Raw genomic sequence first — 14608 nt, forward strand, 5'->3', positions numbered from 1 at the left:
GTCTATGAAATTGGATCTTGATTAATGCAACAACCTGGATGAATGAATAGGGAGTGTGTCCAAAGTGCCTACTAAGCACAACTCATATTTATAGCTTTGGGGTCATTTTCAAATGCTCTTCTCAACAACAGCAGATGAATGCTTTGACAGATATTACTGGCGCAAATGTTTCCCCCCTATCGTTTGGCTTGCATTGTTACTATATCATCTTTATATGTAAGTTACAGTATTTCAGCTAGTTTTTCATCTGTGAAATATTGGGAGTATCATGTAATATTGTCATTACTATCCATGGCTCTATATATTATTATATGTATGTATAGAGAGAGAAACTTATGACCAGATCACTGAGCATAGAGCTAAACAGTCACAGTTCGTTGCAATTGATGTCAGGTTCTTTATTGAATGGAAATGTGACATATTATAGTGTGCGAATGGTAGGCCTAAATATAACCATAGAGTACCTTGTGCTTAATGGAGTTATCTATGGGCAACAGGTTCAGCAGCTCAAACAATGCATGCCCATGTAAAGGAAGGAGGATTCTCACCAAGGACAATAGCCCAGTATAAAAGAGGCTTCTGCAGCAGGCTATGCTTACCCCCTAGCATCAGCAACAAGGTAAGTCTCCCCCCCGCTTGACAAGAATAGCTGAATTCTTTTAACTTCATGTTAAAAAGCAGATTTCCATGTTATGTGGTTGCATTCTCAGACAGGCTTCTGGACCGTTCAAGCGCACAGCTTTTTTGGTGTCAAGGGATTCAGTGATTGCAGTAAGCTGCAAGAAATAGGTAGGTAGAATGACAAATTCCAATTTAATCTTTGACTTTCAAGGAAGAAAAAGCCTGAGATTAAATGTGTTATGTTATACTGTATTCTTAGAGGTCAAAATGAGCGGGGATGGAGAAATGTCCATCTTCGGGCCAGCTTCCCAGTACCTGAGGAAGTCAGAGAAGGAGAGGATCGAGGCTCAGTCTACGCCCTTTGACGCCAAAACAGCCTGTTACGTCAGTGATAACAAAGAGCTCTATGTGAAGGGGCTCGTCCAGAACAAAGACGGAGACAAAGTTACCGTCCAGACCCTGGATGACAGAGTAGGTCCACGGTGGAACCAATGTTGTAGCAGTCAGTGGCAACATGGGCTCATTTCCATTCAATGTGCCAGATTGGAGGCTTGCCTTCAGCAGCTTTCAGAACCCTGCTGTATTTTGTTTCTATTTTCCAGACTGTAACAGTCAAGGAGGACCAAGTCTTTCCAATGAACCCTCCCAAGTTCGATAAAATGAAGGACATGGTTATGATGACCCACCTCAATGAGCCCTCTGTGCTGTATAACCTCAAAGAGCGTTACGCAGCATGGATGATCTATGCAAGTCTTTTACACTGATACACATTTTTTTAAATTGATAATCTCATTGTTAAATGTATCTAACAAGGGCATATATGTTTCTTTTGTATTGACAGACCTACTCTGGGCTGTTCTGTGTGACTGTGAACCCCTATACGTGGCTCCCGGTCTACAACCCAGAGGTGGTGAGTGCCTACAGAGGGAAGAAGAGGATGGAGGTCCCACATCACATCTTCGCCCTCTCTGATAATGCCTATCAGCTCATGCTAACGGGTATGTCACCCACTGCTTTAAATGTCTTTTCATTACATATTGTGATTTTGAACATCCAACCTATTGTGCTTATTTTTCTTTAGATCGGGAACATCAGTCTATCCTAATCACGTGAGTATCATGTGTTTTTCTTTTTTTAATTGATGCAGCTATAGTAGTTGCCAATTAAGTGTATTCGAATTACACAATAATCTGATATTTTTCTTCAACAGGGGAGAATCCGGTGCAGGCAAGACTGTAAACACCAAACGTGTCATCCAGTACTTTGCAACAATTGCAGTGTCTGCGGACCAGAAAAAAGAACCAGTCAGCAAGATGAAGGTAAGTTTATACCTTTTGTAGTGCAGTGGCTTTGACCGGTGCTGTACAGAAATGGGCTTTAACTGGTGCTGGTCAGGAATGGGCTTTGACTGGTGCTGTACAGGAATGGGCTTTGACTGGTGATGTACAGGAATGGATGTCAGATACATTTCCTTTCTTGTGGCAGGGAACCCTGGAGGATCAAATCATCCAGGCCAATCCTCTGCTGGAGGCTTTTGGGAATGCCAAGACAGTGAGGAACGACAACTCCTCTCGCTTTGTGAGTGAAACCAGAATCCAACAGAATAGTTTTTTTTACGCAGAAGCGTAGCAATAAGAGCTGAACAATGTTAAACTTACAGTAAAACATTTTTTTTTTTCTCAAAAAGGGCAAATTCATTAGAATACACTTTGGTACAACGGGTAAACTGGCCTCAGCAGATATTGAAGTGTGTAAGTACAACATTTGTTTTGTTGCTAAAATGCATTTCCTGACTTTATCCATATACTGTATGAGTGATGTTGAATTAATTCTGCTTTGTTACTGAAAGATCTGCTGGAAAAATCTCGAGTGACATTTCAATTGGATGCTGAGAGGAGCTACCATATATTCTACCAGCTTACTTTCAACAAAAAGCCAGAGCTTATTGGTACATAGAATCTTGACATACTGCAGTATCTCTCTTACTAAGCCTCTCTCTCTCTCTCTCTCTCACACACACACACACACACACACACACACACACACACACACACACACTAGCAAATAATATGGGACCCCCATCATATGTGACCCCCATCAAGTGTGACCCCCATCATATGTGACCCCCATCATACGGAACCCCCATCATACGGGACCCCCATCATACGGAACCCCCATCATACGGGACCCCCATCATACGGGACCCCCATCATACGGAACCCCCATCATACGGAACCCCCATCATACGTTAGCATGTCTTGTCATCAGGTGAATCATAACTCCAACACATTTTTGCTAAGAGCAGCTTTTATATACAGTATATATATTTCACACTCCATGGTGACATCATTTATTCATTAATAAACCAATAAGAAAGAGAGTTCCAAACCTCTCTGCCAATAACAGCAAATTTTCCATTTTCCCCTCCCCACTCAGACATCTCCCAGACAGTCCTAGCAAAATTCTTGCTTGAGAAATTGCTCTTTGCAAAGAAGCTATTTTTGTTTCTTTTTGACCATTTTAATTGAAAACAAATAACGGTAAGGTACTTAATTGTTACATAGAAATTATTTGATATTGAGATAAAAATGCACAGGTACACTGTTTGTGGGTGCTTTTTCAAAGTCTACATATGTCAGATACTCCAGTTAGTGTAACTGGCTCCGGTGAGTGTAATTTGCTCAATATTAGGAGTTGAGAAATAAAGTTAGAATGAAGATATTGTCCTCTTTTCTACTGTAGGTACTGTATGTCATTCTAAACTTGTCTATTCTGTTGCTGCTAGCGATATTCATAAAAACATTGGGAAAAATTTACTTAAAAACAAAATAAAAAATTGGGGACCCCAGTCTAATTGAATTTCCCCCTTTCAGATATGCTTCTCATCACCACCAACCCCTATGACTTTGCCTTTATAAGTCAAGGAGAAATCACTGTGAAGAGCATAGACGATGCAGATGAATTGATAGCTACTGATGTGTTGAGTTAAGGGGATCAAATATGCATGGTTTCTTTTCAGATAGCTTTCATTTGATGTCCCTCTTTTATGGCACAGGAAGATATTGATATCCTGGGTTTTACTGCTGATGAAAAGGTTGGCATCTACAAGCTGACTGGAGCCATCAATGGGAACATGAAGTTCAAGCAGAAGCAGCGTGAGGAACAGGCAGAACCTGATGGCACCGAGGGTGAGGTGGGAACACTCTAAAAACCCTTCATCACACGATTGTGTATATCATAACTGAATCAAATACAATTAATCAGGTAGTCATCAATCTTTGTCATAGAGAACAGGTATTAACAAAACAAAAGTTGTAATGTCATAAATTGACGGTTGTCTGCTCTGTTTGTAAAGTATTGTTGTGTTCTCTATACAGAAGCTGATAAAGCAGCTTACCTGATGGGCTTGAACTCTGCTGACCTGCTCAAAAATCTCTGCTATCCCAGAGTAAAGGTTGGGAATGAGTATGTCACCAAAGTACAAAGCGTTCAGCAAGTAAGGCAATAAGACATGGACAATATGTGTCCTTAGACTAAGCAATGGTCAACTAAGAGGATATTTTCTATACATTATAGGTGTACAACTCCATTGGAGCCCTTGCCAAATCAGTCTATGAGAAGATGTTCTTTTGGATGGTCTTAAGGATCAACCAACAACTGGATACAAAGCAGTCCAGACAACATTTCATTGGTGTTCTGGATATTGCTGGATTTGAGATCTTTGAAGTATGGTTCCAACATATTGATATCTTTCATTACTAATGTTTTGTGAAATGAAACAAGCATACATTGATCCTCAGGCATTCATTTGCATGATACGTTCATATTCCCTCAGTACAACACACTGGAACAGCTCTGCATCTTCTTCACTAATGAGAAACTGCATCAGTTTTTCAATCACCACATGTTTGTGTTGGAACAAGAGGAATACAAGAAGGAAGGAATAGACTGGGAGTTCATTGACTTTGGTATGGACTTGGCTGCCTGCATTGAACTTATTGAGAAGGTATTGTCAAAAACCATATACATTGATTTAATCATGTTGAATGCCCTGCATTTGACTAGTTATTCTCAGTAATTAATAATCTCTTGTCCACCAGCCAATGGGCATCTTCTCCATCCTTGAAGAGGAGTGTATGTTTCCTAAGTCAACAGACACTTCTTTCAAGAACAAACTCTACGACCAACATCTTGGAAAGAACCAAGCTTTCCAAAAGCCAAAGTTTGTCAAAGGCAAACCTGAGGCCCATTTCTCCCTGGTGCACTATGCTGGTACTGTGGACTACAGTAGCACTGGCTGGCTAGAGAAGAACAAGGACCCGTTGAATGAGTGTGTTCTGCAGCTGTACCAGAAGTCATCTGTCAAAATACTGTGTATGCTTTATGCAACCTTCTCTGCAACAGACGGTAACCATGCATTTTTTGTTTATATTACCTGATCAAATTAGATCAACTGACCACGAAGACCATCTTAATTCATCTCACATAGCTAAAATAACAGGCCATGCAGTATTGATAATTATTTCAACATTGTTTCTTCAGAGCCTGCGGCAGGTGGTGCGGCCAAGAAAGTTGCTAAGAAGAAGGGAGCATCGTTCCAAACAGTTTCCGCTCTGTTCAGAGTAAGGTGTTGATCAACGTGCAGAGCTGCATAGACAAAATAAGACATAATTCTCTCCCCACATGAGCTATTGTATATAGTCTATATACCTACACTTCCTGATACATTTTTACGTTACATATTTTCAGGAGAACCTTGGCAAGCTCATGACAAACTTGAGAACAACCCATCCTCACTTTGTGCGGTGTTTGATTCCAAATGAGACCAAAACACCAGGTACTCAGGATAATCTGCTCAATTTCAACTCCATTGAACTTTACTGCCTTGAGATACTGCTAAATGTCATTTTATGCTTTCATCATAGGTACAATGGAAAACCAATTGGTTATCCACCAGCTGCGCTGCAATGGTGTGTTGGAGGGTATCAGAATCTGCAGGAAGAGATTCCCAAGCAGAATCCTTTATGGGGACTTCAAGCAGAGGTAAATTGGGGGACACATGTTAATGTAACGGAGTTAAGAACGTGCCTTAAGCTCACTCCACAGCTGGCTTGAAATGTCGCCGATGGAGCTATTCAATTGGTACCTTTTGTATAGCTCAAATGGTTGGTAAGTTGTCAAGGAGGGACGGCTGTGTATTTGTGAGCAGAGGATCACTGGTTCGAGATCGGTATGGGGACAGGGACAGTGGAGGAAGCTAAACTGTCAGCAGCACACTGACATCGGTTTCATTAGGGACTACTTGATATGCGGTTTCTAGTGTATTCAGTACTAATGCTTGGTCCCATGTGTTTCAGGTACAGGATCCTGAATGCCAGTGCTATCCCAGAGGGACAGTTCATGGACAACAAGAAGGCTGTGGAGAAACTGCTAGGCTCCATTGATGTGGATCATACTCAGTACAAGTTCGGCCACACCAAGGTGCACTTTTCACACTGCATACAACATTCACACTGTAATAGTAATGCACAAACCCTATATTGATAGTAAACCAAACTCCTCTTTTTCAGGTGTTTTTTAAAGCTGGTCTCCTGGGTGCTCTGGAAGAGATGAGAGATGAGCGCCTAGCCCATGTTGTGACATCCACTCAGGCACTGTGTCGAGGAAATGTTGTCAGACTGGAGTACCAGAACATGATGGCCAGAAGATATGGAAACACGGGTATTTTGCAATATCAACACTGAACTCTGGGATATCATTTAAGTCAATTTTGAATGTAAACGAACAGAATAATCTTGACTTTACTTTGATAGGGAGTCCATTTACACCATACAATATAATTTCCGCTCATTCATGAACGTAAAACACTGGCCATGGATGAAACTATATTTCAAACTCAAGCCTCTTCTGAAGAGTTCAGAATCGGAAAAAGAGAAGGCCCAAATAAAGGTGGACTTCACTAAGTGCAAGGAGGATCTGGCCAAATCAGAAAGCAGGAGAAAGGAGCTTGAGGAGAAGATGGTCTCCATTGTCCAAGAGAAGAATGACCTTCTCCTTCAAGTTCAGGGTGTAAGTACTCCCAAAATAGTTGAATAAATAGTGAAATACATCTGCAACTAACATTATAACACTTTAGTAGTTGTTATTACATCAACAAAATGTTATTATTTCTGACTAATTAGGAATCAGATCATCTGCTGGATGCTGAAGAGAGATGTGAGGGCCTGATCAAAAGCAAGATCCAGATGGAACAAAACCTTAAGGAGGTAACAGAAAGACTGGAGGACGAGGAGGATGGGAATGCTGAGCTGACTGCAAAGAAGAGGAAGCTGGAGGATGAGTGCTCTGAGCTCAAGATAGACATGGATGACTTAGAACTCACCTTAGCCAAAGTGGAGAAGGAGAAACATGCCATAGAGAACAAGGTAATCCACCTACTCCTATTAGGCTTCCTCAGGGTTTAAACCATTTAAACAGTTTCACAACAACACTTCATTATTATTTCAGATGAAAAATCTTACGGAAGAGATCATGTCCCAAGGTGAGAATGTCGCTAAACTGACCAAAGAGAAGAAAACCCTCCAAGAGGCCCACCAACAAACACTAGATGACCTGCAATCAGAGGAGGACAAAGTCAACACTTTGAACAAAGCCAAATCCAAGCTGGAACAGCAAGTTGATGATGTGAGTTAGTTTATTAAATGAACATGGGTGTGATGATGTGTGAAATGTAAAATAAGGTACATGTACAGTACTCAGTATTTTATTTGTATGAATGTAGCTTGAAGGTTCCCTGGAACAAGAGAAGAAGGTTCGTATGGACCTCGAGAGAGCCAAGAGAAAGCTGGAGGGTGACCTGAAGCTGTCTCAGGAGACCTTAATGGACCTGGAGAATGAGAAGCAGAAGAGGAATGAGAAGCTCAAGAAGTATGATTACTTTTTCCCCCAAACACATGCACAAAACAGGATTAAACCTTTAACATAAAACTACACCAATATTGTATGAACCTCACAGTACTTTGACATTGTCTAATGTTGCATTGAACAGGAAAGACTTTGAGGTGTCACAGCTGCTGGGTAAGGTTGAGGAGGAACAGTCTCTTTCTGCACAACTTCAGAAGAAAATCAAAGAGCTTCAGGTGAAGAAAATCTTCCTGTATTTGTCTAATGGGTTAATTAACTTGAGGATCTGTTATCTGTTATGGATAAATGCACTATGGGTGTGCTAGGCAAACTGAACATAGTTTGTCAACCTGTAGGGTCGTATTGAGGAACTTGAGGAGGAAACTGAGGCTGATCGTGCTGTTCGGGCCAAGCTAGAGAAGCAGAGGGCTGACCTCTCCAGGGAACTTGAGGAGATCAGTGAGAGACTTGAGGAGGCTGGTGGAGCCACTGCTACTCAGGTTGAGATGAACAAGAAGCGTGAGGCTGAGTTTCAGAAGCTGCGTCGAGACCTGGAGGAGTCCTCTCTACAGCATGATGCTACCTCTTCTACTCTGCGTAAAAAACATGCAGACAGTGTGGCAGAACTGGGAGAGCAGATTGACAACCTCCAAAGAGTTAAGCAGAATCTGGAAAAAGAGAAAAGTGAGCTAAAACTGGAGGTGGATGACCTGTCAAGCAACATGGAGGCTATTGCTAAAGCAAAGGTAAGTTAACAAATATTTCTTCATGTTTGTTTTTGGTTTTGAAATATATATTGAAATAGCTACAGTTTTTAAATTTGTGAAATCTACAATTTTGCAGATCAATTTGGAAAAACTGTGCCGTTCTCTTGAAGATCATCTAAGTGAAGTGAAAACTAAAGAGGAAGAGCATCAGAGATTGATCAATGACCTTTCAAGCCAGAAGGCTCGACTCGAGACAGAAAATGGTGAAAACTTCAAGTCCAAATAGTCAAAGCCAATGTTCACATCTACATATTTCTGAACTTCTATTTTGATCATTTTCAGGGGAGATGTCACGACAGCTTGAGGAGAAGGATTCCTTAATGTCACACCTAACTCGTGGCAAACAAGCCTATGTCCAACAAATTGAAGAGCTGAAAAGGCAGAATGAGGAGGATGTTAAGGTCAACATAATATATGCTACTAAAATGTTATGTTTGTGAATAAAAAGCCCATGACATTTGCTTTCCATATTAGGCTAAGAATGCCCTGGCCCATGGTTTACAATCAACCCGCCATGACTGTGACATGCTCCGGGAGCAGTATGAGGAGGAGCAGGAGTCCACGGCTGAGCTGCAGCGGAGCATGTCCAAGGCCAACAGTGAGGTAGCTCTGTGGAGAACCAAGTATGAGTCTGATGCCATCCAGCGCACTGTTGGATGGCATCAGCGCACTGATCTATTTTCTCCATGTTATCGCTTCAACCAAAGGGAAAGGTATTATGGAATTCCATGTTTCTCACTACAGGAAGAAGCTAGCCCTACGTCTTCAGGAAGCAGAGGAAGCTGTTGAGGCAACCAACTCCAAGTGCTCCTCATTGGAGAAGACCAAGCAGAGGCTGCAAGGGGAGGTGGAGTATCTGATGATGGACGTTGAGAGAGCCAACTCTGCTGCTGTCTCTTTGGACAACAAGCAAAGAAATGTTGATAAGGTGCAAGATGGCATACCTACTATTTTAGAAATAAATGTTTATGATGCTTTAACATGTGTTTATTTATATGACAAATATAGCCTGTCTATAATAAGTAATATTTTGAAATTTGCAGATCTTGGTAGAGTGGAATCAGAAATTTGAGGAGAGTCAGGCAGAGCTGGAGGCATCGTTGAAAGAGGTTCGCTCCATGGGCACTGAGAACCTCAAAATGAAGAATCTCTTGAACATCTCGAAACACTCAAACACGAAAACAAAAACCTGCAACGTATGTCAAGGTTCTTTATTAAGTAAATGCTCTCATGCCACACCCAATCTTTAAGTATAGAAAAAATTATGCTTGCTGAAAATATTGTTATTTTCTAGAGGAAATTATGGATCTTACTGAAAAGCTAGGGGAAACAGGAAAAACCATTCATGAGCTTGAAAAGTCAAAGAAACAGTCTGAACAGGAGAAGACAGAGGTTCAGACTGCCCTGGAGGAGGCAGAGGTAATAGTAAAATGTGTAAAGATGGGTACCTCATATTTATCCTGATTCCCAACTACAATACCTTCCTGTCTATTCTGACTGTACGTTAACTCCCATTCAGGCATCTCTGGAGCATAAGGAATCTAAGCTCCCCCGTGTACAGCTGGAGTTAAACCAGGTGAAGTCTGAAGTGGACAGAAAGATTTATGAAAAGGATGAGGAGATTGACCAGCTGAAGAGAAACAGCCAGAGAGTTATTGATTCCATGCAGACCAATCTGGACTCTGAGGTCAGGAGCAGGAATGATGCCCTGCGAGTTAAGAAGAAGATGGAGGGCGACCTCAATGAGATAGAGATTCAGCTGAGCCATGCTAATAGACAGGCCAGTGAGTCACAGAAACAGCTGAGATATATACAAGTTCAGCTCAAGGTTAGCTGATGGAAACATACGTACTGTACATGGAATATACTGTTTGTCTTGCAGTTATAGGAGAGACTTCACCATTTCCTCTTACTTTGATCAATTCATTCCCCCATAGGAAGCACAACTCCACCTTGATGATGCTATTAGAGGACAGGAGGATATGAAGGAGCAGGTTGCCATGTCTGAGAGCAGGAGCAACCTGTTGCAGGATGAAATTGAGGAGATGAGGGGTACTCTGGAGCATACTGAGAGAAGCCGTAAAACATCTGAGCAAGAACTAGTGGGTGCTAGTGAGAGAGCGCAGCTATTGCACTCACAGGTACAGTACTCCACTTTCTTAATCACCTCTGCCCTAAAGCAACAACTAATTTAATCTAAAAATACAAAATGTCCCCATTGTAATTTGCTGAATTACATATTTTACAGAATACAAGCCTGATCAACAGTTTCAAGAAACTTGAGGCTGATCTCACCTCAATTCAGGGTGAGATGGAAGACAGTATTCAGGAGGCCAGAAATGCTGAGGAGAAGGCCAAAAAGGCTATCACTGATGTAAGTTTATATTCCGCCTTATTTACCGTCACTGTCCCTTTTATGGTTATCAATGTGATAAACTGTTTTTATGGTTATCAATGTGCTAAACTGTTTTTATGGTTATCAATGTGCTAAACTGTTTTTATGGTTATCAATGTGCTAAACTGTTTTTATGGTTATCAATGTGCTAAACTGTTTTTATGGTTATCAATGTGCTAAACTGTTTTTATGGTTATCAATGTGCTAAACTGTTTTTATGGTTATCAATGTGCCAAACTGTTTTTATGGTTATCAATGTGCTAAACTGTTTTTATGGTTATCAATGTGCTAAACTGTTTTTATGGTTATCAATGTGCTAAACTGTTTTTATTGCATGTTCAGGCTGCCATGATGGCAGAGGAGCTGAAGAAGGAGCAGGACACAAGTGGTCACCTGGAGAGGATGAAGAAGAACCTGGAGATCACCGTCAAGGACCTGCAGCAGCGTCTGGATGAAGCAGAGAATATTGCCATGAAGGGTGGAAAGAAGCAACTCCAGAAACTGGAGACAAGGGTAGTGTTTGTATAGTTAATATTATAATAGAACCTTGACTACTATTGGAGATGCAGATGACAATGTTATGCTGGTATTGTGTGGTGGTAATAGCTGTTGGTTTCAATCAGGTGAGAGAGCTGGAGAATGAGCTAGAGTCAGAGAAGAAACACATCTCAGATGCTGTCAAAGGCATACGCAAGTATGAGTGCAGAATCAAGGAGCTCACCTATCAGTTAAATATCAGCTGGATGGGTACACTGCATGCATTGATTTCCTCATCACCACAGTTCTTTGGTGCGTGGCAATTCTAATAACTCTTTTTTAAAACAGTCTGAGGAAGATAAAAAGAACATCATTAGACTTCAAGAACTGGTGGACAAGTTACAGCTGAAGGTTAAAGCCTACAAGAGACAGGTGGAGGAGGCTGTGAGTACAACTCAATCCAGACCAGTTTACAAATGGTTTGGAACCTCCCTTAAAAATGTTGATACTTGATCCAATTTAATTTTATAGGAAGAGCAAGCCAATACCCACCTGACCAAGTTCAGGAAGGTGCAGCATGAGTTGAAGGAGGCTGAAGAGCGTGCTGACATTGCTGAGACCCAGGTCAACAAGATGCGGGTCAAGAGTCGTGACATGGGCAAGGTGAGTTGATGGGATAGCAAACTTACTGCATTGTCTTTTGTTCATACAATAAATCTGACTAACCAAACCTGATATACTGAAGTGGCATACAATATATTCCTTACTATTTCCTTATTTTACAGGGAAAAGTCAGTGAAGAGTAGCAGATGGCTGGCATTCTGAAGAAAACGTGGGCAATGCCTGCAACATTAAGCAACATACGCTTAACCAACTTCCAAATACCTCATTTGTTTAGTCTAATGGATATTGATGAGAACTGTAAGAAAATGGTCAAGAGGTGAAATGTAGAAGTTGTAGATGTATTATTTTACGTTTGCAGTAGTGGATGTATGTTGCCCTATAACAATAAACTTTCAACATGATTTGTGTTTATTGATTCATTGTCTGGATACACAAAAGTTAGCCTATGCTATTTGACAAAATCAGTAGTAAAAAAATATACAAAATAATAGCCTAGTATTTATTACTGCTCTATCCCATTTTGAATGGCGCAAAATCCATTCAACATTAGGGCCTACCTACACAAAACAGGTTCACAGTTGACAAACCTAGGTCTTGCATTGCATTTGCAGACAGTGGCTTACTGGGCATTCAGCTCAAAAAAACATGTCAAAATGTCCCTACAGAAACGTTTTTTCTTTCACATTCTGCCCCCACTTCCACCCATAGCATTGCAGTATCCTAATGGAATTCCTATTGCTGCAAAATAAACTAAAAATAATCACTTAATAAATCCAACACTGATACAAATATGAATGATTTGGTGGACTCATAACCTGGCCTAGCATGATTACATAATGACTACCCACTGGGCACAAACTGGTTGTATAGTGACAATGTATGTGACGTTGAATATATGTGGAAAATACATTGAATTTGAATACAACGTCAACTGTTGTTTTGAGGGTGATATTTCAACCACATAGACCAAGTCATCATGGTAACCAAATTTCAACAGACAAAAAATATGTTGAATTTGTACCTTTAAAACAATGTCAGATATCTATGTTATATCTACATTACATAGGCTGGGCAGCAACTGCTAGTGGACTGTTCTCTCTGCTACCGCACGGCAAAGCGGTACCGGAGCGCCAAGTCTGGGTCCAAGAGGCTTCTAAACAGCTTCTACCCCCAAACCATAAGACTCCTGAACAGCTAATCAAATGGCTACCCAGACTATTTGCCCCCCTCCCCCCCTGCATGTACATAGTTACCTCAACTACCTCGACACCGGTGCCCCCGCACACTGACACATTGACTGTACCGGTACCCCCTGTATATGGCCCTGCTACTGTTATTTACAGCAGCTCTTTTATTATTTGTTATTCTTATCTCTTACTTTTTTGGGGTATTTTCTTAAAACTGCATTGTTGGTTAAGGGTTTGTAAGTCAGCATTTCACTGTAAGGTCTACACCTGTTGTATCTGGCGCATGTGACAAATACAATTTGATTTGATTTGATCTACCTACTGCTACCCTTTGGTCTCCCATCCAGGGTTTTAACCAATCCCAACCCTGCTTGGCTTTGATATTTGTCACTTACTATTAGCCGTGCTATCATGAGAATGATTGTTTAGAGATCTCCACTTAAAAACGGGTAGGTGTAACAGAGCAAATGAAATGTGACCATACTTTTTCACTCATATATCATTCATGATGCTATTTAGGCCTATATAGCATATGCAAAGTCAACAGCTATTGTTTCAATTCAAGCCTCGATTCAACTAAAAATAGACAATACATAATAGTCCTCCGGATTCAAGCTCTGTTTGATTTCAAATGTAATAATAATTAGTGATATTGAATTGTGTTTGGTTGTAAACGCAACCAAATATACAGTCGTTGCCAAAAGTTTTTGAGAATGACACAAATATTAATTTTCACAAAGTCTGCTGCCTCAGTGTCTTTAGATATTTTTGTCAGATGTTACTATGGAACACTGAAGTATAATTACAAGCATTTCATGAGGGTCAAAGGCTTTTATTGACAATTAGATGAAGTTGATGCAAAGAGTCAATATTTGCAGTGTTGACCCTTCTTTTTCAAGACCTCTGCAATCCACCCTGGCATGCTGTCAATTAACTTCTGGGCCACATCCTGACTGATGGCAGCCCATTCTTGTATTATCAATGCTTGGAGTTTGTCAGAATTTGTGTTGTTTTTTTGTCCACTCGCCTCTTGAGGATTGACCACAAGTTCTCAAATGGGATTAAGGTCTGGGGAGTTTCCTGGCCATGGACCCAATATATCGATGTTTTGTTCCCCGAGCCACTTAGTTATCACTTTTGCCTTATGGCAAGGTGCTCCAATATGCTGGAAAAGGCATTGTTCGTCACCAAACCGTTCCTGGATGGTAGGGAGAAGTTGCTCTCGGAGGATGTGTTGGTACCATTCTTTATTCATGGCTGTGTTCTTAGGCAAAATTGTGAGCGAGCCCACTCTCTTGGCTGAGAAGCAACCCCAGACATGAATGGTCTCAGGATGCTTTACTGTTGGCATGACACAGGACTGATGGTAGCGCTCACCTTGTCTTCTCCAGACAAGCTTTTTTCCGGATGCCACAAACAATCGGAAAGGGGATTCATCAGAGAAAATGACTTTACCCCAGTCCTCAGCAGTCCAATCCCTGTACCTTTTGCAGAATATCAGTCTGTCCCTGATGTTTTTCCTGGAGAGAAGTGGCTTCTTTGCTGACCTTCTTGACACCAGGCCATCCTCCAAAAGTCTTCGCCTCACTGTGCGTGCAGATGCACTCACACCTGCCTGCTGCCATTCCTGAGAA

At 41.1% G+C, this 14608-nt stretch overlaps 1 pseudogene; it reads left to right on the top strand.

Moving 5' to 3' along the window:
• Positions 1–888: 888 nt before the first annotated feature.
• Positions 889–12035, top strand: LOC106606932 (myosin heavy chain, fast skeletal muscle-like; annotated as a pseudogene).
• Positions 12036–14608: the final 2573 nt, after the last annotated feature.

This window comes from Salmo salar, chromosome ssa06, assembly GCF_905237065.1.
Source record: "Salmo salar chromosome ssa06, Ssal_v3.1, whole genome shotgun sequence".
Taxonomy (NCBI): Eukaryota; Metazoa; Chordata; class Actinopteri; order Salmoniformes; family Salmonidae; genus Salmo; species Salmo salar.